This window comes from Equus quagga, chromosome 6, assembly GCF_021613505.1.
Source record: "Equus quagga isolate Etosha38 chromosome 6, UCLA_HA_Equagga_1.0, whole genome shotgun sequence".
NCBI lineage: Eukaryota > Metazoa > Chordata > Mammalia > Perissodactyla > Equidae > Equus > Equus quagga.
The window spans coordinates 56482148-56505006 of NC_060272.1; the positions used below are offsets into that span (position 1 = coordinate 56482148).

Here is a 22859-nt window from a genome sequence, read left to right on the forward strand (position 1 = left end):
AGATCACACAGTAATCCTCTACCTCCCCTGTCTTAACACTTCTGAAATGATCTTGTACAGGTTGTCTACACTATGAAGTCAGCTCCTACATGAGGGAAGGGATTGCCTCTCTCATACCATTTTGCTTTACTTCATCGAGGGCTTACTTAAAATGACGTAGTGTATAGGATCCAATACGTGACTGACAGTAATGATTGCTTGGAGCCTGGAAATCTCAAACATGAACCTACATACTTTTTCATTGTATGTGGATGCTTTTTATGATCAATACAATATCGATTAATTTCAATCTCATGGAAGAAATGACAGATTTGTGTGATGTATTTTCTTAGTCATCGTAGACAAAAAAACACAAAGATCTGCGAAGATTTTTGGATATTAGAAATAGGTCTTCATTTTTGAAAATGTGGAGATAAATGGATTAGGAAAAAAGTGACCTAACAAAATAGAGTGAAATATTTAACAATAGAAAGCACTCCTTAAATAATGTGAATTGACTAGAACAGAGATCAGCTTATAAAACCTGGCTGGCTTTTTCTTTTTTTCCATTTTGATTCAGAATTTGCATAAACCATTGGAAACCCTAACTGCTAACAAAGGAGATATATCCAACTGCGTCACCATGAGTAGTATTAGCCAATGCTACGCTGAACCACAATAGAGAATCTTATCTCTTCCACTCTCTCCTTCCAAATTTGCTCTCGAGTTAGCTACTTAAGGTCTTTGGGAGAAGAGAATTCAGATGACAAGTTACTTCAGTAGGCATGAACAATCCCAGACACCAACTAAAAACAGTCTTGATAAACTTTGATGATAACCTACACTAAAACTCTGGCAAATATAGTAGAAAAGTTTGGAAAAAGTTCCTTTCAACGTGTGGGTAGCTACAGATAACTAAAAGTTTGGTAATTCAACTAAGAAACAAACTAAAAAACAGAAAATGTTACCTTTTCTATTACTCATCTTTTCTTTTATCACCTTTAGATTCAAAGCATTGAAGGACATTCTAATTAAAACTCATTCTGAGTATGATCTGATCATCTGGAGAAGATATAAATTATTCATTAGATGTTGTCAGAACAACTAGGAGCCATCTGCTAAAAGATACAGTCGGATCTACTCAGAGAACCAAAATAAACTCTAAAGGGCTCAGAGATTATACAAAAAACATGAAACCAATAGCTAAAGAAAACATAATTTCTTTATACCCTTGGAGTAAAGAAGGTCTTTCTGACTCAAAATTTTAGCCATAAAAGGAAACTTTGATGAATTTGGCTACATAAAAATCAAAAATCTACACATGGAAAAAAAACAAACAAAAAACCCCACCACTATGAACAAAATCAAAAGATAAATGTCAAACTGGGAAAAATATTGGCTACTCCTCATATCACCTCATATCACCAACGAAGGACTAATTAAAAAAAGGAAAAACCAACTCAATAGAAAATGGGCAAAAAATATGAACTGGCAGTACATGGCAGTGAAAATATATATGAAAAGAAGCTTCAAGACACTCATAAGAAACATGCAAATTAAAAGTACTCTGAGATACAATTTTAACCTAACAGATGGGCAAAAATCCAGAAATTCAATAGCATATGCTAATGACAGGGCAAGAGGGTAACAGGCACGTTCATCCATTGCTAGTGGGAGCGTAAAGTGGTACAACCCTCATGGATGGCAATATGACAATATTCCTCAAAATTACAAAAATCATACCCTTTGACTCTGCAATTCTATTTCCGGGATTTTAACTTATGAATACACTTACACAGATAGGAAATGACATATACACAAGGTTACTCATTACAGTATTAGCAAAGATAAGAAAAAACCTAAATATACATTAATTAGAGACTGGTTAAGTAAAATATGATATATCCATATAATGTAGTACTACACAATCATTTAAAAAAATGAGGAAGCAGCCTATTTACTATATGAAAAAAGCAAGGGACAGAACTGTGTATAGTATGCTATCTTTTCTGTAAAATTTTAAAAAGTGAAAAAATAAGAATATAAATTCAGAATTGTTCATAAAATAAATATATATATAGAATTTCTGAAAGAACACTAAAGAACTTAATAGTGGCTGCCCAGGGCTAGTATTAGGAAGGAACATAGTACTGGGTGAATTTGGAACGAGGTAAGAGCAATACTTGGCAATATGTACCATTTTTAAACCTATTAAAAATTTTAAAAAGAAACAAAACCGTCTCACTTCAAATAAGCAGTAACTTCACACAGGGGGAAAATAAGGATATTAATACGAACAAAACTCACTCTTGTAGTATACTATTTCTGACAGTAGATAAACACTTTGCATGTTACCACACTATAATACTTTTTTGAAGTGAATGGTTGAAATAGAAGTGAGGCTGATTTTAATAAAAAACATATCCCATTTCCAAAAAGTAGTTTCTAAATGTCTTAGCTAATCTGTATTATCCCTAGAGTACCATGTTACTTTATTGGCAGAACGTCAGCATCTATGCTATTTTTAAAAAAGTTTTCTGTTGAACATCATGTGTGCTAGAAATGGATGCTGAATAATAAGGGGCACCCCATCTTCCAATTTCCCCTCCACCATGGATGACCTCCCTCTTAATTCTGATGACCCTACTTTATAGCAGAAGAAATACTATATATAGAAATACTATATACTTATATAGAAGAAATACTCTCTTTATATCTTAAATAGTCTCTTAATAAATAAAAGTTCCTAAAGACTTGGATTCAGGCTCCAAAAGGGTACATGGACATAATGGCTAATGGAAACCAGCCATATGGTAGAAACCCAGCCCATCCCAACACATCACACACACCCAGGCCATCTTCAAAACACACGCAGTGACTGCATTACACCAATCAAGAAATATTCTTATCATGAAAAAAAAATTACAAGTGAAGTACTATTTGATTTATGTTTGTTAAAAGTAGCAAAATGTAGAAAAGGACACTAAAACACTGCATCAAAAATCCACTAAGTGGAAAAGATGAGATCAAGGGACTTGTAATTTCTCCCTCAAAGACAGGATTTTAAAAGTCCAGTTTTGCCTCTCTAATTCCCTTCCTTTCCCCTCCTATTTCTGGAAACAGCAACACTAACAACAGGAGCTTCTCAAAGTAGACAATAAAACACTTCAGCAGAAGCAGGTTGATTACCACTAAGATGAAGCAAGGGAGAGCAGTCTCTTCTCCAGTCCCACGCGGCTGTTAGTCACCCCCCTTCTTCCTGCCACCTCCTCATCTCTTCACTCTAGTCGAACAAGCCAACAATTCTAAAAGAGCAACCTAGAATTACAGCTGTCTGATCTACCAGGCGCCCTTCTAGTCAGGATCAATAAAGCATTTACACACACACATATACACCTGTGTGTGCATGAGTTTGTGTGTATATACAAATACATGTATATGTATAATCCATAAATATAATCAGACGCAGATTGTGTATAAGATACACACACACATCCCTTTTAATCATCAGAGCTAACAACTGAAATGGAAGTTCATTTTCACACCTTCTCTATTCATCCTGTGCTATAGCCATTTCACAAACTAGTATTTATTTTCTTACAGAGTGCACTTATCTATGACCATTACATCTAAAATGTACAAGAGCAATGGTAACATCATTGTTACTGTAAAATAATTATTTCTTCCTCACTAAATATTACTAAGAATTGGAGAAAATAATGAGCATAAATTAGAAAATTTCCCAGAGGAAACTATTACCCCCTATAAATACATCAATAACAGAAAATAATCATTAAATTTTCAAACTGAAAATGGGCAGGAACATTACTCCTTGATCTATCAAAACTGGAGCATTTTACAATATTTTCCAGCCTAATGCTGTTATTTTCCTTAAATGTCTACAAATTAAATTAGTCTCAAGAATATGTCAACACGTTCAAAATAGTTTTGACAAAGAAAGAAGTTAAAAGTCCCAGAAGAGGGGCCAGCTGGGTGGTGTAGTGGTCGGGGTTGCATGCTCCAGTTCAGTGACCCAGGGTTCACAGGTTCGGATCCCGGGTGTGGACCTAGCACCGCTCCTCAAGCCATACTGTGGCAGCACCCCACATAAAATAGAGGAAGACTGGCACAGGTGTTAGCTGAGAGCCAATCTTCCTCACAAAAAAAAATCCCAGGGGCCAGCCCGGTGGCACAGCAGTTAAGTGCACATGTTCCACTTCAGCAGCCCAGGGTTCGCCAGCTCGGATCCCAGGTGCGGATATGCTAACACTTGGCAAGCCATGCTGTGGTAGGCGTCCCACATACAAACTAGAGGAAGATGGGCACAGATGTTAGCTCAGGACCAGTCTTCCTCAGCACAAAAGAGGAAGGATTGCCAGCAGTTAGCTCAGGGCTAATCTTCCTCAAAAAAAAAAAAAAAAGAAAGAAAGAAAGAAAAAAGTCCCAGAAGAAAACTAACATACTACCGCAAAGTAGAGGTAAACAAATATGTTAATTCACAAAGAGTATTTCTAATTAAACAAATTGTCTCATCCTCCAAATAAGGGCCAAGATAAAAATAGAATGGATATCTTATTCACAGACAATCCTAACTGTATTTATCTAGCTATCAAAGTATCATGGACATGGTACTATTACTTTCATCCAACTTTGCTTTAATATTTATTTAAGACTGTACAATGGTTTAATTCAAAAAGAGCCCGATAACCTGGGAAAAGAAAAAATTTGAGGGCATTAAGGTGATGGAAAAAATTTGAACTGTTAAGTAAGGCTGGAATTTATTTTAATTGACCTGCAAATTATTTTAATTTTGAAGGACTATGAGAGAAAACTCCAATTTTTTTAACCATATTCTAAACCAGTAAACTCCAAAATAGGGTATAAAAGACAATCAATTTGGTGCAGCAATATTAAAATTCCTTTTTAAAAAAAAATCTTAAAAGATTAAGAAAGACACTGAGCTCTGCTGATATTTAATATGCAAATTGAAACTGGCCCATTCAGGGCATCCCTTGGTCAGATGGTCTCCATCAACTGGAGTGCTCAAGCAGTGCTCCAGTTAAGGTTTCCTCAGAGGCAAGGCTAGGACTGTTCAGTAGCACTCTTAGCTGGTTACTTTGAATGTTTTACATTTTACTGCAGTTTATGGGCATCTGATTAAGTGAGTTAATTGGTTTAACAAAAATAACCCACACCAAATGGAGAGAAGGCTTTAAAATATTCCTGCCAAGGAATATGGGATTATGATAATATTAATAATGCAAGCAGAAGCAAATAAAAGGAAAATGGCAGAGCTGAACACTTCTCCTAGCACAAAATACCCTATTAACCCCATTAGCTGATAAATGCTAATCAGATCTACAAAAAAAGACCCTGCAAAACTATCAAGAATTCTATCTGAAATATAGATTTTGTCCAATATCAAAAGTGACAATCATAGCCCTAAACATATATTGTGCTATGATAATTAATGAGAACGTGAAGCCATCACTATCAGGAAGACATCTAAAAACTAAACATCCAGAACATAAAGACAAACATCTATATTTTTTAAAGATATGTTTAAAGCCATACAATACTCAATCCAGTTCTTTCAACATTTTACAACACTCACTAAATATTACTAACAGATAGCAAACAGTTATACTACATTGGGAAAAGAGATGCTTGTCCTCCTCTGGTCAAAATGGGTAAAACGGGTAAAAAAAGTAAATAGTATAGTGACAAATTAAAATGCAATCTTTAATCAGTAAATACTGTCAAAAGAACTAAAGGAAAGATTGCTTTAATGTTGGAAGAAAGAAGCATTAGAGCAAATTATATAGCATAGAAAAGACACATTTCTTCCATGTCTCAGCCTATGGTATTTGCTAGATTCTGTTTCCAAAGTACAACAAACATTGCAGTTTGTGTGCATGTGAAGAATTAAAGAAAAATTTTACTGGAGATGATATAATCTCAAAAGCAAATTCCTTCTGTAATAAATTGTATGTGTAACTGATGCAGCAGCTGCTTTAACTAGGAAAAGGATCCTCAGAGAAATTTACAGACACGGCAATTCATGCGAAAACTACTCAATGAGTGATTTAGGCATAGCCAAGTTATTCCAACAAAGAAGTTGAAATAAGAAGTGTGCACTAACTGTTCCAGATATCATCAACATGGTTTATCTAAAAAAAAAAAAAAAAACCTTTAAAATAGAATTATCAGGATATTTTTAACAAGATAGGGAGTGGCTGAAAATTCCTTTCCCCCATACAGTTCACTAGTTACCTATTTTGAAGATCTTAAAAGTCTTGCGGAACTTAAAAGATGGGCTTGGATTTTTCTTTTACAGAAAGAAAAACGTTCAAACTATGCTCATCTTTTCTGTGACAACAAGAAGTTAAGCCACCAAGCAGAATCTTCAAAACAACACACACTAAACCTGGACCTTCAACATAAAAGGAATGTTTGAGCAGTTTGTGAGAATGTGACTGCTCTTCTAGAGTCACTTCCTATGGGAAAGGAACATTAAAGATGGATGTTTCAAGTCATCGCCATCATTTTGTGATTTGTTCTAAAGAGGTTGAGCGTAATTTTTAAAAACCTCTCATTTGCACACTCAAAAACTTAGAAACCAAATTTTTAACCTGTTTCAAAATCTTCCAAAAGAAGCACATCAGGTTTTTAATCCATTTCTTAAAATGGTAGAAACTTAAAACCTTCCAATCAAATGCAAGGACAGATGATTAGGGACTATCGAAATATCACCAAAATCCTCAGCATAAATGCTGGAGGATATTAAAGTCTTAGTATCATGATTTAGGAATCACTGCCATTTGAATATATGTATCTTTGTCAACCACCTCTGACAGCCATAAAAAAAAAAAGTGTCAGAATAAACTGACCATAGAACCAGATTCATATTACTGTCATAAAGAGTTTAACCAAGATTTTAAAAAACAATGAAGCATGTTACAGATAAATGTTTAGAAATATCCCCATGACTTTGTGATTTGTACGGAAATGTCTTGTGTTATACTGAAATGTCTAAAAAACCTCTCAGATCTGCATACCCAAAATATGTACTTATATTAGAGGTGAGCTAAAAATAACTTGACTTATAGAGGTAAGCAATTAAAAATTTATGAGACAAACTTGGTTATCTCTTTCCTATCAAGAAGCCAAATTTAAATAGAAAAAACGATGATGCCCAAAAGCATAGCCAATAAATAGTATCCAATTTTCCAAAATTTATAAAGCTAGAATTTACATATAAATCTCTTCATTTCTAGTGGAGCCTTCATGTCACAACTGAATACATTTCCAAGAACATAAAGGAGGTGTTGACTCTTTCAGGATAACCTCTTCTTTGTTATAAGTCACCTGATGTTTTTAGCGGGCTCAGTGAAAATGGCAATCTAAATTTGCCAATAGAGATACACTACAGACTTATTAACAAACTGGCTCATAGGAGGATGAATGTAATATATTTAAACAAAGGTTTTGGAATTCAGACTACTTAATTAGATAACATAAAATGTGTCTTCACTCAGACAGTCCTATATTATCACTACCAACACAAAGAGTTCAGAGAACAAAGAAGGTGAATCCTGAGAGGTGATTATTGGTTTCTTTTTGTTTTTAATGCACTAAATTTTACAACTAAGATACCAAAGCTGTGGTTTAACAGTTCATATGAAAAGTGGCAGCAGAGCAGCTGATTATTTTTAGAAACCTGATAGCCATTATAAGATTGTTTTGTTTTTTTTTAAGGATTGGCACCTGGGCTAACAACTGTTGCCAATCTTTTTTTTTTTCTGCTTTATCTCCCCAAACCACCCCCCCACACACACAGTTGCATATCTTAGTTGCAGGCCCTTCTAGCTGTGGGACGCCGCCTCAACGTGGCCTGACAAGCAGTGCCATGTCCGCACCCAGGATCCGAACCCTGGGCCGCCACAGCGGAGCACCCAAACTTAACCACTCGGCCACGGAGCCGGCCCCTATAAGATTGTTTTTAATGCCCTTTGAAAAATAGCATTGAAAAACATGAGTTCACTATTATTGTCACATTTTCCATGAAGACATTAGAATACGCGTACAATAATAGAATGCCACCAACTGAAATAGTAGACTACATACTTAAAATGTGTGAAGAAAAATTACTTAGAAAAAATTACCGAATTCTTATAATTAAAACTTTAGAAATTTTAGGAAGTATTTAATAAGCTATTTTATTCAGATATATTTTAGTAAGTGTGAGATTAGTGACTGATTTTTAACTTGTTAAATGTGAAGGTTATTCTCTGCTTTCAAAGGAATATTATGAACTTAATAGAGAAATTAAAGAAATGCACTACCATCTTTAGCAAAGAAACATGTTTACAAGCTTTATAAGATGCCAGAGGTAATTAGTTCCCTATTAATTCAAACATGCACATTTTCTCAAAATAAACTTATTGGTACCTTAGCAAGAAAAAAAAAGTTCTATACTTCAGTGTACTTTTTGCTCTACAAAAGGACCAATTCGACTGGATGGGAATAAATTGGTTTGTGGTCCAGCAATGTACTTTGACACCACCCAATTTTTAGAATAAAAATGTACACTAAGCTCACAACTGCCAGAAAGCTGTTCTAAAGAATGTTAGGCAATTCAAGCAAGAAAAACAAAAAGAGCTATAATGTACATTATTTCAAAACAATGACTCACAGTTAATGAGTATTTTAAGTGATTGCAAAAGGCTCAAGTGATTAGTTTATTCCAACCACCAAATGCCAGGCTACCAGGAGAGTTTATTGTTCAGAACCTAGCAAAACAGGCCCTAAAATTACAAAAAGGTTTTTTGATAGATTTTTAAAGTTTCCTCTGAGAAACATACCATGTTAAATGGCAAACTGAGTCTTTCCATTCTAAAGTTCTCTAACACAAAGCGTAAACCGAGTCAAGACAAAAATTAAATCTATTAAGGAAACGACCTGTTCGACCCCCTGAGGGAATGGTGCAGAGGAAAACCTCCTGAACTAAAGAATGAAAACAGAAATGCTGACAGTGGGCCATCGTCCCATAAGAAACAAAGTATGAGAGAAATGAAGAGCCAGACAAGCAAACAAGGAATGAATCACTACACATCAAAATTCTTGTTCTTATACTCAAATTATCACTAAATATCTCTTCCCAGAGATGATCACAAGTCAGAATCACTTGATAGTTCAGAAAGACATCAAAGCTGCACATAAAGCAAAATCAAAACTAGCTTGAATATGTTTCCAAAGTTAGAAACAAATCTAACTTTTCAGTTTTGGAACTCTGAGTAGTGGAATCATTATAAGCGTCAATTATTTTTATAAAGTATCAGAGCCTAGAAACAAGACTCTAGAATTTTTTTTCTTAAATAACATATCTTTTGTCATCATAGAAAGGCACGGGCTGGGAGAGAATACTAAAGCTCAATTTAATTCAGCTTTTATAGAAAAGGCTTTCAATATTATTGTGAGTTTATCTTTCATTGATTACTTTTCTTCCTTTTTACTTGGTAAAGGGAAAATAAGGCGGCATCTTAAGATTTGTATAAGCCAGTTGCTGTGCCAAGCAGTGGCAAATGGTAAGCAAAAGCACACGAGATCCCTGGTCTCTTGCGAGCTTTTAGCTAAATGGAGAAATGGCCCACAAAAATGTGAAAACATGCCTATAAGCAACGACACAATACGTACATGGCACTATGAGGTAAGGAAATGACCACTGACCTGAGACATAAGGACAAGAGAGCAAGACAAACACCAAAAAGTGGCCAAAGGTAAGACTGGAGAGGTAAATAGGGACTTGGTCTTTCGGGGTTTTACAAATTACACTAAGGATTTTTGTCTCTATCCTATCCATGGATCCTAAGAGCAATAGGAAGTCAACTGAGTGTTTTAATTAAAGTATCATTAAACTTGTATCTTGAGAAACATCATTCTGGCTGCACTGTGGAGAATGAATTGAATTAGCACAAGGGGGTATACAAGGAGCTCAATTAGAACTGTTATAGTTCAAGTTAGGAAATAATGGACTGAGCCAGGGTAGTGGAAACAGAGAAATAGGTTGTTGAGATATTTTAGCCACAAAAATCAACAGGACTGGATGACGGACTGGGTAAAGGTGGTGTGAGGAATACAGATATGCAGGAGGAGACCTAGCTTCCTGGCAAGCATAATTAAATAGATGGGGGTGATATTCACCAAAATGAACAATGCTAAAGAAAGTTCACATTTGAGGGAGGAGAGATCATAAATTCATAAAGTGTGTTTGAAGTGCTCTTGGGGCACACACAGTAAGATGCCAGGTAGGTAGATCGATCTAGGAAGTTAGATTAACTTTCTCAGTGTTATTTCTCCATGTTGTTAAACTTGAGTCATCAGTAGAAAGGTAGTTGATCTGAGGTATGGATAGAGACACCCGAAGAATTGAGAGGTAATGACCAAGGACCCAGCCTCAGAAACTCCAATATATAAAATGAGCCTCAGTATACAGAGAATCAGTCTGCAAATGACACTAAGAACCAGCTAAGAAGATACATGGAAATCAGAGGAGTAAAGACTTACAGAACCAAAAACGTCAAAAGCGAATGCCATCAATAGCGCTGAATGCTACTGAGAGCACACATCTGACAAGGTATGAAAACTGTCCATTTGATTTGGTGATAAGGCCAATAATAACTTCAGTAACATTATTTTAGTGAAGTTATTAAGAGGTAGAAACAAGATTGGAGTGGGCTGAGAAGTGGCAATGGAAGAAACGGAAGGAATGTTATAGACAGTTCTTAAGTTTGGGTACACAGAGGAAGAGGTGAGGCAGCAGTTACAGTTAGATATAATATTTTTTAATTGGAGAGACTTTAAGATATTTGTATGCATATAAGAAGGATCTAGTTGAAAGTAAAAAGTTACATATGAAAAGAAAGAAGGAATAAAAAAGTCTTAAGTCATCTAAGAAAGCAGAGGTAATGTGATGTAGAGCATAGGAGGATGAAAGGATGGATGCTGAAAAGGTAAGATTTATGTTTGGTATCAGGAGAACGAAGTCTGTGTCTTTATCTGTAAAGTAGGAAGTGAGGTATCTGTTGAGAAATACGCTCAAGTGTATTCTAATGCAGTAAAATTTTAGTTAAATAAGAAGGCCTTTATATAATAACAGAAACACAAGTTTATTGCAGGATCTGGCATACAGTAAATGCTTTATATATATTAGTCCATTTCATCCTCGAAACAACCCTGTGAGGTAAGTATGTTTATTAGCTCCTTCACAGGTGGGGAAACTGAGGCACAGAAAGGTTAAACGACTTGCCCAAGGTGAGTGGCAGCACTGGGTATTCAAAAGCAAACACTGACTTTAGAGCCAACGCTCAATTAGCTGTCGGACCTCTTGCTGGGCTTGCGACTGCCCCTACAATCCCCTATTGTCACTAGAGATTGATGGTTTCTTGGGACACTAAAGACCCTAAGTCTGGGACTGCTAGGATGAGAGTTATGTTGACTCCACGTTATCAAATAATGAAAAGTAAACTTATTTATGGCTAAGAAGCCTAGGCAAATAAGAATTCATAAATTGACCTCTGTAGTCACTAGTTCACACTAGTAGCAATACCAAAGGTTTTTTCTTTTTTAATCTTTCAATGCTTATTTTCCAGCACTAAACAACCATCCAACAGCATTAAGGCGGCATTACAGTTTACCTGTTTGTGTGTGGATCTCCCTCACTAGATTTGGGCATCTCAAAGGCTGCCTACGTCTTCTTCATTGAAATATTTTTTCAGTGCCTAGTATGTGGCAACTACTGTGGAAGGTGGTAAAAAAACAATATACAAGACAGACATGACTCTTAGTCTCAGGAAGTCAGGCAATAATAAATAGACAAACAACATACACTTTTAAATTGAGAAAAATACTAGGAAGAAATCAATAGAATAAGAGAATAAATCAAGATGTAGAATTTAGGTATAGTGACTAGAGAAGTCACCTCTAAAAAGGAAACATTTAAGCTGAGACTTAAAAGCTGGGACAGGGGCATTCCAGTCATTGGGAATCCCCTAAGGCAACGGATAATTAAACATTTTAGAGACTAGATGAAATAAACCCAAGCTTGGCTGGCGGGCAGGAGTAAGGGTAAAGTTGGAAGTGGATACATGACTTTATGCATTTAGCAAAACCCACAGAACTTTATGACAAAAAGAGAGAACCTTAACGTAAACTATGGACTTCAATGGACTATCAAAACTGGCTCAACTGTAACAAATGTAGTAAACTAAGGTACGATGTAAGTAGAGGAAATGAGGGAGGGGGAATTAACCGGAAACTTTCCATACTTTCCATTCAATTTTTCTGTAAACCTAAAGCTGCTGTAAAAAAAAATTAAAGTAAAAATAATACAAAAACAAACAACTGGACTAACGAATAACAGACTGTATATGGGAGGTGAGGAAGAGCTTGCTCAATGGTTTTTGACATCATGAGATAAACAGTGGTGCTGCAGTGAGATAAAGAAGATGAAGAGAAAAAATAGTTCAGGGTTGCACATGTTAATTTTTTAATTATCCTAGTGGTTATCAAGACTGGAGCTTTGAGCAGGTGGCTGGGAGGGAGATAAAAATTGGGGGAAAGTTAACAAAAGAAAAAGTATTAAGCCACAGGAATAGCTAAGTTTACCTAAGTGTAAACGGAAAAGAAGAGAGGGAAAAAGTTCAAGGATTGAGCACTGAACTACATTTCATAGTTGGAAGAAAAGAGTAAGACCAGCAACAGCAATTACTAAGTAAAGGCTAGGAGGAAAACCAGAAGTACATGCCGTTACAGAAGGCACAAAAAAGGCGTTTCAGAAGGTAGGAGCAATCAACTACATTGAATTCTGCTAAAAGGTCAAGTAAGAAAGAGCAGGTAAGTGTCCAGTGGATTTGGCAAGAGGGAGCGCTTGGGTGACGTGGACAAGAGCAGTCATAGAGGTATTAGAAGCAAAAGCCAGATTGGAATAGATTGAAAAGTAAATAAAATTTGAGAAACTGTAACAATATGAATAGAAAATTCTTGGTAATAAAAGTGAGCAGAGATTGCAGTAAAAGTTAGAGGGTGGGGAAATGGTCAAGGTGGTTTCTTTTTCTTAAGATGTTATATGACGGCCTAATTAGACGCAGTAGGAATGATCCAGTAGAGAGGAAGATTTGCTCATAAACAGAGACAATAGTAAAGACACAAAGTCCTTGACAAGATACAAGAGATAGATCCAGGTTCTAGAAGACAATGAAAAACAGCCCTTTAAAAGAGGGGTACGGAGATAGAAGCATCTTAATATTTCCAATGCTTGGGAGATGAATGAAATTTAGTAGATGAATGCTCAGTAAGATTAAATGAATCAAATTAAATAGCTAATGATTTAGAAGGCTCCTAGTACAGCACCATGACTTGTAGGTGTTAGGACTCAAAGCTAAATTGAAGGCAAATTCAAATATTTAAAAATGCACACTGACTTCTAGTTTCCAGTCCAACAAGTAAAGTCGTCACTCCAGCGCACACAACAAGAAAAAAGCTGAAATGAATATCAACAACTCCTCTTAGCTCTATGGGAGAAATGAGGTCACAGGACAAACTGCCACCTCAAAAACTGAAGAACTAGGCAAATACAGAAAACTGCAGCTCACCAGAAGCAGAAACCACCACCGGAGCAAGTGGAGCCAACAAAAGGTAGAGAAACTTAAAGAGAATTGATTAACTGCTAGAGACTGAAAGTGCATAAACTTGAGAGATTAAAAAAGCCTGGGAAACCAACCTCATGGGGCCTCCCACCCCTTCATGAGTTTTACCTCCAGAAGCCCCACTGGGTTCTCAGGGCAAAGAAGAGAAAAAGATCCTCTTGCTTCTGGACCAGGAGAGGTAAACCAACCATTTTGAAATGTGCCGGAAGCATGTAGTTATCCTTAACGAAGGTCGGCCCTCAAGGAAAACTAGTTTGCCAGAGGCTAACCAAAATGGATTGTATCAAATCCTAACCAAATAGAGAAAGGAAATATCCAAATCAGGCCCTCTCTACCCTTCCTGTCTCATTTAAGGGGAAAGAAGGGTTGGGGGGCAGGCGGCACTTGGGAAGGTGAAAGCCCACAGCAGGGTCTCCTACAGGACTGAGACTTAATGGCAGGACCACAGAACACTTTCCCTCCCCCACACCTCACCACACCAACAGGGAATTCTAACTGAAGGAACGCAAGGCTCAGATGCTATTTATAAAGGAGTCTCTAAGCATCCCAAAGATGAGAGCGTAGAGGAAATTTTAGCCTCCAATATATACAGCTACAGCTACAACGAATGGTAAACAGACTAACACCTAGCCAAATCAACATAAAACCTCACACTATAGGCCCATTTGCCCAAGTTCCTTTTACCCAATACGTCACATCCAGCATTTAACAAAAAATTACAAGGCATGCTAAAAGGCAAAAGACACAATCTGAAGATACAAAGCAAGCATCAGAACCAAATTCAGATATGGCAGAGATTATTAGACCAAAAATTTCAAATAACTACTAATATGCTAAAAGCTCTAATGGAAATAGTGGTAATATACAAGAAGAGATGGGTAATGTAAGCAGATAGGTGAAAACACTAAGAAAGAATCAAATGGAAACGCTCTAAGTAAAAAACACAGTAACAGAAATAAAGAATGCAATTCATAAGTAGATTGGACATCATCTAAGAAAGAATCAGTGTGCCAAGATACATCAACAGAAGCTTCCTAAACTGAAAAGTGGGTGAAAAAACCAGAATATCCAAAAACTGTGGGACAATTTAAAAAGAAATAACATAAGCATTTTGGAACCAGCAAGAGAAAAGAGAAAGGAACAGAAGAAATATTTAAGAAATAACGGCTGAGAATTTTCAAAAATTTGTTAACAGATACCAAACTACACATCCAGGAGAGAACATGAAGCAGGATAAACACCAAAATATATACACTTTGTTGTTAGTGTCACTGAGTTGATTCTGACTCCCAGTGACCCTCTGTACAGAAGAGTAGAACCCTGCCCAGTCTTTTTGCACCATCTGCTGACTTCCTGGTGCTCTATCAGACAATGCCCGACTGCTATTCATAGGGTTTTCATGTCCAATTTTTTCAGTAGTGGGTGGCTAGGTCCTTCTTTCTAGTCTGTCTTAGTCTGGAAGCTCCTGTCCACCATGGAAGACCCTGCTGGTATTTAAAATACCAGTGGCACAATTTTTAGCAACATACAGCCACCACAGTATGACAACCAACTGGTGTGGTTCCATGACCAAGAAATGAACCCAGGCTGCAATGGCAAGAGCACCAAATCTTGACCACTAGATCATAAGGGACAGCTATTATCTACACTTAGGCATATCATATTCAAACTTCAGAAAATCAAAGACAAAGGAAAAATCCTGAAAGAAGCCTGAGCAGAAGTAGGGGAGGGGAAACCTTACCTATAGGTGAATAAGGATAAAAACTATATCAGACATTTCTTCAAAAACCATGCAAGCAAAAAGAGAGTGGAGTGAAATATTTAAAGCATTGGAAAAAAACAAACAAAAAAAAAAGCTACCAATCTAGAATTTTGTATCCAGCAAAATTAACCTTCACAAGTGAACGGGAAAAAAAATTTTCTCAAACAAAAACAGAGGGAATTTGTCACCAGTAGACCTGACCTGAAAGAAATACTAAAATAAGTTCCTCAGAGAAAATTAAAATATATTGGTCATGGGACTACACAATTTTCCTCTGGAATAGCATTAAAGAAATAAAGGCAAAACAAAACCTTTTATTTTTAAAATTCTAAATTGATCTAACACACAGTTTGTTCAAAATGACAGCAACAATATACTGGATGATTATAGCTTATAAAGAAGTAAAATAAAGGGGCCAGCCTCATGGCTGAATGGTTGGCTTCACATGCTCTGCTTCAGTGGCCCAGGGTTTCGCTGACTCAGATCCTGAGCATGGACCTAGCACCACTTATCAGGCCATGCTGAGGTGGCATCCCATATAGCAGAACTAGAAGGAGCTACAACTAGAACATACATACAACTATGTACTGGGGGGCTTTGGGGAGAAGAAGAAAATACAAAGATTGGCAACAGATGTTAGCTCATGTGCCAATCTAAAAAAAAAAAGTGAAGTAAAGAACAACAGTGTCATAAGCGATGGGAAGGAGGAAGTGGGAATACCCTGTTATAAGGTACCTGCAGTACCCATGAAGCGGTATAGTGTTATTTGAAGGTGGATTAGTTGTAAGATATACATTGTAAACTCTAGAGCAACAACTGAAAAAATTTTTGGAAGTATAATTGATATGCTAAGAAGAGAGAAAATGGAATTATATAAAATAGTCTCAGAGAAGACAGAAAAAGTTGGAAAGCAAAGTAAATTTTATTTTATTTTTTTTTTAAAGATTGGCACCTGGGCTAACAACTGGTGCCAATCTTCCTTTTTTTTTTTTCCTGCTTTATCTCCCCAAACCCTCCCCCCGTACACAGTTGTATATCTTAGTTGCACGTCCTTCTAGTTGTGGGATGTGGCACGCCACCTCAACGTGGCCTGACGAGCGATGCCAAGTCTGCACCCAGGAACCGAACCCTGGGCCGCCGCAGCGGAGCGCGCAAACTTAACCACTCGGCCACGGAGCCAGCCTCAGCAAAGTAAATTTTAAAAGAACAAGAGCCATGAATAGAAAAGTTACAAGCAAGGCAGATTTTAATCTAACTATATCAGTATTTGCTTAAAATGTAAATGTTAAAAATACATCAATTAAAAGACAGAGACTATCAAAGAAAATAGAAAAAAAACAAGAACCTACCATATGTTTTCTATAAGAAACCCACTCTAAAGATACAGGTAGATTAAAAATAAAGGGATGGAAAAGATATATCATGGTAACACTAATCAAAAGAAAACTAGAATAGCTACATTAATTTCGGAAAAAATAGACTTCAGAACAAGGAGATGTTATCAGGGATAAAGAGGGACACTACATAATGATGGAGGGGTCAACTCTCCATGAACACATAACAATGCTTAATATGTATTTGCCTAACAAGAGAGTGTCAAAGTATGTGAGGCAAAACCGATAAAACTGAAATGAGAAACTGATGAATCGACTATTATACTTAAAGACTTTAACACCACTCTATCACTAATTGACAGATCCAGCAGGAAGAAAATCAGTAAGGACAGCTGAACTGAACAATACTATCAATCAACTGGAACTAACTGACAGCTCTAAAGAATACTTCATCAAACAACATCAAATACACCTTCTCAAATTCACATGGAACATTCACCAAGATTAAGCATCATAAAACACACCACAAAAAAACTGAGAATAGAAATCATACTAAGTACGCTATAAGACCGCAAAGGAATTAAACCAAAAACCAATAACAGGTAGTAGATACTTACAGAATAGATGGGAAACCCCAAACTTAGAGATTAAATAACACATTTCTAAATAACACATTGGGGGCAGGGGGTAAGGCTCAAGAGAAATTTAGAAAAATTTCAAACTAAAAGGAAATGAAAATACAACTTATCAAAATTCTAGGATGCAGCAAAAACAGTGCTTAGAAAGAAAACCAATATAAATATATAAATATAAAATATAATGCAAGCAGAAGGAAAGAAATAAAAATTAGAGCAGAAATTAATAAAACTGGAAACAGTAAAATAGAGAAATATCAACAAAACCATCATCCAGTTATTTTATCAATAAAGTTGATAGATCTCTAGCCAGGCTAACAAATAAAAGGAAAGACAACACAAACAATTAATATCACAAAGGAAAGAGTTGCAATCATTACTGATCTGATGGAAATTAAAAAGATAATAAGGAATATTTTGAAGAACTCTATCTCCACAAATTTGATAACTTAGATGCAACAGACCAATTCCTTAAAAGATACAATCTACCAAAATTTACACAAAAGAAACAAACTGAATAGATTTTCATCTATTGAAGAAACTGAGTGAATAATAACTTTCCAAAACAGAAAGCACCAAGCCCAGATATTTTCCCTGGTGAATTCCACAAAATATTTAATGAAGTGATACCAATTACCTACAATCTCTTCCAGAAAGTAGAAAGAGAGGGAACAATTACTAATTCATTCTAAGAGGCCAACCCAATATCAAAATTAAACAAAAAGACATTAAAAGAAAGGAAAATTACAGACCAGTATCTCTCATTAACACTGATACAAAAATCCGTGACAAAATACTGACAAATCAAATACAATAATGTGCAAAAAGAATTATATACCATGACCAAGTTCAATTTACTCCACGTATGCAAGGCTGATTTAACATTCAAAAATCAATTCATGTAATCCATCACATCAACACCCTAGAAAAGAAAAATCATAATCTTATCAATAGATGCAGAAAAAGCACTTGAGAAAAGCCAGTATCAACATGATTTAAAAAAAAACAAACTGAGGAAACTAGAACTAGTGGGGAACTTCCTTAACATGATAAAGAATATCTACAAAACACCAATAGCTAGCATGATACTTATCAGTGAGAAAACAGAGGCTTTCCACCTACTATCAGAAACAAGAGGAGCATGCCCCCTCTCACCCTTCCTATTCAACACTGTACTGGGAAGTCCTAGCTAATATAGTACGAAAGAAAATAAAAAGGTATATAGATTGAGAAGGAAAAAATAAAACTGTCTTTGTTTGCAAATGGCGTGATGTGTATGGTGAAAATCCCTAAACAGCAAGAAGAAAACTCCTGTAACTAATAAGCAACTATAGCAAGGTTGTGAGATACAGGTAAAGTCAACTGTTTTCCTATATACCAACAACGAACAATTGGAATCTGGAACTAAAAACACATCATTTACATTAGCACCCAAAAAAAGGAAATACTTAGACACAAATCTAACAAAATGTGTACAAGATCTAATGAAGAAGAAACTACAAAATGGTGATGAAAAATCAAAGGTCTAAATAGAGAGATATTCTATGTTCATAGAAAGACTAAATATTGTTAGATGTCAATTCTTCCCAATTTGACCTTTAGATGCAATGCAATCCCTCCCAATCAAAATCCCAGCAAGTCATTTTGTGGATATAGATAAAATGATTCTAAAGTCTCTATGAAAAGGCAAAAGACCCAGAATAGCCAGCACAATATTGAAGAAGAACAAAGTGAGAAGACTGACACTAACGAACTTCAAGACTTACCAAAGTATGGTACTGGCAAAATAGACCAATGGAACAGAATAAAAAGCCCCAAAATAGACCCATACAAATACAGTCACCTGATCACTGAAGAAGGAGCAAAGAAAATTCAAAAGAGAAAGAACAGTCATTTCAACAAGCGGTGTTAGAACAACTGGACATCCACATGCAAAAAAAAAAAATCAACCTAAACATTGGCCGTAAACCTTTCACAAAAGTTAACTCAAAATAGATCACAGATCTAAATGTAAAACTCAAAACTGTAAAACTTCCAGAAGATAACGTAAGAGAAAATCTAAGTAACCATGGGTTTGGCAATGAGTTTTTAGATACAACACCAAAAGCATGATCCATTAAAGAAAAAACTGAGGAATGAGACTTCATTAAAATTTAAAACTTCTGCTCTCTAAGAGACACTGTTAGTAGGAAGATAACCCAAAGGCTAGGAAAAAATATTTACAAAACACTTATCTGGTAAGGGACTAGTATCCAAAATATACAAAGAATTCTCAAAACTCAACAATAAAAAAACAAACAACCGATTTTAACAATGGGCAGGGCCTGGCCCCATGGCCAAGTGGTTAAGTTCACATGTTCCACTTCAGTGGCCCAAGGTTTCCTCGGTTTGGACCCTATGTGCAGACCTGGCACCGCTCATTAAGCCATGCTGAGGCGGCATCCTTCACTGCAGCACTAGGACGACCTACTACTAGAATAAACAACTATGTACTGGGGGGCTGCGGGGAGAAGGAAAAAAAAAAAGATTGGCAACAGATAGTAGCTCAGGCCAATCTTTAGAAAAAGAAAAAATGGGCAAAAGCTCTGAACAAACACCTGACCAAAGGCAATATACAGATGGAAAATAAGCATATGAAAACATGCCCAATATCATGTCATTTGGGAATGGTACATTTAAACGAGACACCACCACACCCCTGTCAAAGTGACTCCAATCCAAAACACTGACAAACACCAAATGCTGATGAGGATGCGGAGCAACAGGAACTCTCATTCACTGCTGGTGGGAACGCAAAATGGTAGTGCCACTTTGGAAAACAGTTGGGCAGTTTCTTACAAAGCTTACCATAAGATCCAACAATCACACTATGTATTTTTCCAAATGAGTTGAAAACTTATGTTCACAAAAACCTGCATACAAATGTTCATAGCAGCTTTATTCGTGCCAAAAGTTGGAAGCAACCAAGATGTCCTTCAAGAATGAGTGAAAAAACCAACTGTGGTAGATCTATACGATGAAATAGGCTATCAAGTCACAAAAAGACACTGTATATTGCTAACTGAAGGAAGCCAGTCTGAAAAGGCTACATATCCAAGTATATGATGTTTTGGAAAAGGCAACACTGTAGAGACATAAAAACATCTGTGGTTGCCAGGGGTGGAAATGGAGGGAAGCAATGAATAGGTGGAGCACAAGCCATTTGTAGGTCGGTGAAACTATCCTGTACAATACAATAATTGTGATACAGATCAGTGCGGATTTGGCAAAACCCACAGAACTGTAAGACACAAGAGTGAACCCTAATGCAAATTATGGACTCCAATTAATAATGTGTATCAAAATTAGTTCATTAACTCTAACAAATGTAACACACAAAAGTAAGATGTTGACAATAGAAGAAACTAAGGGAGGGGAAACAGGGTATATGGGGGGAACTCTGTACTTTCTGGTCAACTTTTTTGTAAAACTAATACTACTCTTTTAAGAGAGTCTATTAAAACTGCACACTAAGTAAAATATCCCTTTTATCTACTTTAAACACTGAGGGTCTATATGAAATCTTCCTAAGAATATGTATTGTTTGGCAATCAGAAGTGCAATAGAATTTAGATTTTGACAGATCCTCTTTCAAATGCCATCTTTGTTGCTTACTGATTATGTGCCCCTGGGCAGGTTTTATAACCTCTAAGCTTCAGTATCTTTCTGTGTAAAATGAAAAAATTACCCTTCTCACAGGTCAGCTGGATTAAACTAGGTAAATATACATAAAGCACCTACCCAAAAGTGCAGAGTAGGCATGTAAATGTCTGTTCTTTTCCTTCTCCCTTATTTACCCTAAAATTCTAATTCAGGTAAGGTAGACTATACCCTACCTCAAACCAATGTTTCGCAAACAAACGTACTTATATCCTAAGAGGTACAGGTAACCATTAAACAAACACCTGTATCTTCCTGGAGCTCAATTTAAAATTGGTGTGTGTGTGTGGGGGGGGGGGGACCTAAGTATTTAACTGGTAATTTAAAATGCTGTTATACCAAAACAACACATTGCTATAGCAGAGCTATTTGCACTATATTTCAAGAGGCAAAATAATACTATGCTGTCATTAGAACTTGGGCCACAAACTCAGACTTCCAGGTCTACTTCTTCACCATCTTCTGCTGTTTGGTACATATCCCAAACTGTTCCACTGAAGGACTGCCTTTCATTTCTCATTTTGTTACTCAACACAAGTTTATTTTCTTCTCAATGTCAGTCACATGTCAACAGTTTAGCACCAATGGGCCTGGTTACTCTTAAATTAGCAAGAACAATCTGAAAAATAACCTTACATTACACAAGTCATTTAATATGGAACTTGTGGTTGAGTCAGAATTAAGAAAGCAAATAAAAGGTTGAAACGGACATCGTATTTTTTTTTTTTTTGAGAAAGATTAGCCCTGAGCTAACAACATCCATGCCCTTCTTACTCTAGTTTATATGTGGGACACCTGCCACAGCACAGCTTGATAAGCGGCGCCTAGGTCCGCACCGGGGATGCAAATCAGCAAACCCCAGGCCACCAAAGTGGAGCACACAAACTTAACCACTATGCCACCAGGCTGGCCTCCAAGATCATACTTTTTTGACTGGTTTCTCATCAAGGTCTTTGCTGTTACCTTTAGTCAAATTTTTTTCTTTTCCACTGAACTGTGCACATTAGCCTTTGCATAAACAGAATTCTAGCCTAATTTTTAGAAACAAAATATTTTGCATATCACTATATAACTTTTTGCCCAATAGAATCTCAGCATGAATAAAATTAAGCACCTTACTAGATAAATATGTAAGGATAAACAAAGTGGCATGAGTATTCCAGGACCAAACACAGGCTGAACACACCTGTACTGTCTTGGTTCAGTGTCACATATGAAGAAAAACAATGATAAACTGAAGCATGTTCAGAGAAGATCCACAAAACCTTTATGGATTACAAAACCATGGTACATGAATAAGAGCAAAAAAAATGGAGCTACTTAATCCATAGGGGAAAAAAAAAAAAGACAGGCTTGGAATTGATGGAGTAAACAGCCACCTTAAAATATCTGAAGGATGTCATATTTGAAGGGAATTAGACTTGCTCTGTGTTGTCCAGAACTAGGATCAACATGAGGTGGCAGTCAAGTACAGATCTCGTAGCTTGCAGTCAAGTGACTTGAGTCCTACAGACATTTTGTTTATCAATTGTGTGATATTAGAATATATGTGATATTCCTAGATGTTATCTTGTATATATAAAATGAGGGTGCTAAACTAGATAGCTTCTAAGATAATTTTCAAATAAAAAATGACACGGAAGCACTTCTGGATCAACTTCTTACCATTAGAGCATCCTGAACATGGAATCAGCCACCTCATGAAGTAGTGAGTTCTATCAACAGCTCTCATCAACATTACCAT

At 36.3% G+C, this 22859-nt stretch overlaps 1 protein-coding gene across 5 annotated transcripts in view; it reads right to left on the minus strand.

Annotated features, from left to right (window-relative positions):
• TSC22D1 (TSC22 domain family member 1) overlaps positions 1-22859 on the minus strand; it is a 131771-nt gene that overhangs the window by 70498 nt on the left and 38414 nt on the right. The gene's annotated exons all lie outside the window — the stretch shown is intronic.